We start from the raw sequence: 2,500 nt of genomic DNA on the forward strand, positions 1-2,500 counted from the left end.
GTAAAAGGTTGTGAATTGCTTTTTAAATTATTTTTTGGGGGGTGGGGGAGCTCGGGTTGAGGTTGACCTATCGATACCTAATTAAGGTGGTCAAATAACGATATCTATTCAGGGTTAATAATTTGAAAGCTGCCTTAACTAGCACTTCCTATATTTGATCGCCCATTTTTAGTGACAATAGATGCAAGTAGCGTAGCTATTGGTGGCGTAATTTCTCAACGAGATTATAAAGGTAGAGAGTGACCCATTAGTTTTGCTTCCAGGGCATTAAAAGGGGCAGATGAGAATTATAGTACATTCCATCTAGAGGTACCAGCTATTCTTTGGGGTTTAAAGAGGCATTGGTTATTTTTATTAGGTCAGCTGATTGAGTTACAAAATTATCCTTGCCCCATACGTGATTTATTCTATAAAGGTGACTTGATATCTGGACAAGCGAGATGATGGATTGAAAGGTTGTTAGAGATTAATATAAAGGTGTTTGACCACATAGTAGGTGAAGCTATAAGGTAGTTCATGCCTTCGCTAGAGGTACAGAAATACGAGTAACTATTAGGTCACAAAAGAGGAAAAAGAAACGAAACCAAAATATTGAAGCCCCACCAAAATAGAAAACAGGATGTGAATTCACGCTCGGAGCAATCAGAAAATGAGATCCGAGAGAGAGAGAGAGAGAGAGAGAGAGAGAGAGAGAGAGAGAGAGAGAGAGAGAGAGAGTTAGAGAAGTTGGAAAAACAGAGAGAGAGAGAGAGAGAGAGAGAGAGAGAGAGAGAGAGAGAGAGAGAGAGAGAGAGAGAGAAATGAAAACGATAAAGTTTAATGTATGTGGGTGGCAATGGACACGACCATGGGTGTCCGGAATGAGTGCCCTGATGATGCAGGTGTGATTGACTTCGGAGGTTGGGACATAAAGGAAGTCTGAGAGGGAGAGAACAAAGAGGATGGGATGGTAAGAGTATGAGCAGTGATTAAAGGGGGATCAGAGAGTAATCCATAATTTCTGAATGTGCCTCGTGAGAATTTTTTCTAAAGAAAATTATATATTATATTTTGCTTACAAGAAGAGGAGAGAGGAGTTTTGTGCACGGGTAGTTCTTCCTCCCTCTTTAATTAATCGAGTTATCCACATTGTCTATGCAAGTCTGTATAAAGCGTATTTAGGGATTGATAGAACATTAAGGAGAGCACGAGAATCCTTCTTTAGGTTAGGAATGAAAAAATCCATAGAAAACTATATAAAATTCTGTTATGCTTTTAACTGTTTCAAAGAACACAAAAACAGTTTACTTGAAGTCAGAAAATGGAATATGACTAATATTCAATTTTATAGGGTGCATATGGATGTAGTATGCCCATTTCATACTGATATAACGCATCTTAAGCGTATATGTGTATTTTAGGATACATTCACTCATTACACTCATACCTACGCAGTGTTGGATGAATCAGCAAATTCCATAGCCCAGGCACTGTGCTCTTTCATTACTAGGTTTGGTTGCCAGAAAATATTTATAAGTGATAATGGTCTCGAGTTTATAGATAAGGTGATGAAATCGGTTCGGGACTTGATGAAAATTGAAAACTTTCCACTTACCGCATATAGGCCTTCAGCTAATAGCTAAGTGGAATTGTATGATAGAGAAGTGGTGCAAATTTTACTTTACTTAGTGGCTGATGACCGCCTTTATTGGCATGCCATGCTACATACGCCTGAGCTAGATTTGAACATTGCTTACAATGCCTCGTTTAGGGACACGCTTTTCTTTTTGGTGTATGGACAGGATCCTCTGTTAGCATATAAGGTCCTGATTAATTCGCAACAGTTACTAAATCTCTTATGGAGAGTAAAGGACTGCAGTAAAAGGTTTTTGAATAGAGCTGATGAAAAAACAGCTCAAAGTAACCACATCTGTAAAAGTATTTGTGGGTGATCGTGTGTATTTGAAACGATTACAACCTAGGAAACACAAACTAGAGCCAGTGTATTTGGGTCCATACCAAGTAAAGATGGTTAAATCTAACACATTAGTAATATAGAGCATTATTAATGGCACAGTGTCTAAACATCCTCAGGCAAACATACATGGGGTGCTAGAAGATGTAGTTTTCATAAGTATAAATCGGAGTTTACCTCCTTACCCCTGCATACGCGACATTCCTTGACTTGATGAGTTGGGAATTTTCCTTGGTGTTATTGTTGTTTCCTGAACAGACCTCATGTCTTCTTTTGACGTGTTGTAAAAAAACTTAATGATAACAATGTGTTCTTAAGTTGCTGCTTAATGTATAAGTAAAGTCAAGGGATAATTTTGATAAGCGTGGCAATTCATATGATATTTTTTTGTGTGAATCTAAAAACAAATGGAGTGAAGTTAAATAAGTCAGGTGTTATCCGTCAGACAGAGGCCGTATTATTTATATATTTATATGATTCGTGGTTGCTTGAGCGGGGGCAGTTCCCAAAGGTCAAGGGGGTATACGATTAAACTTCAGCCTCAAT

The sequence above is a fragment of the Palaemon carinicauda genome, chromosome 36, assembly GCF_036898095.1.
Source record: "Palaemon carinicauda isolate YSFRI2023 chromosome 36, ASM3689809v2, whole genome shotgun sequence".
NCBI lineage: Eukaryota > Metazoa > Arthropoda > Malacostraca > Decapoda > Palaemonidae > Palaemon > Palaemon carinicauda.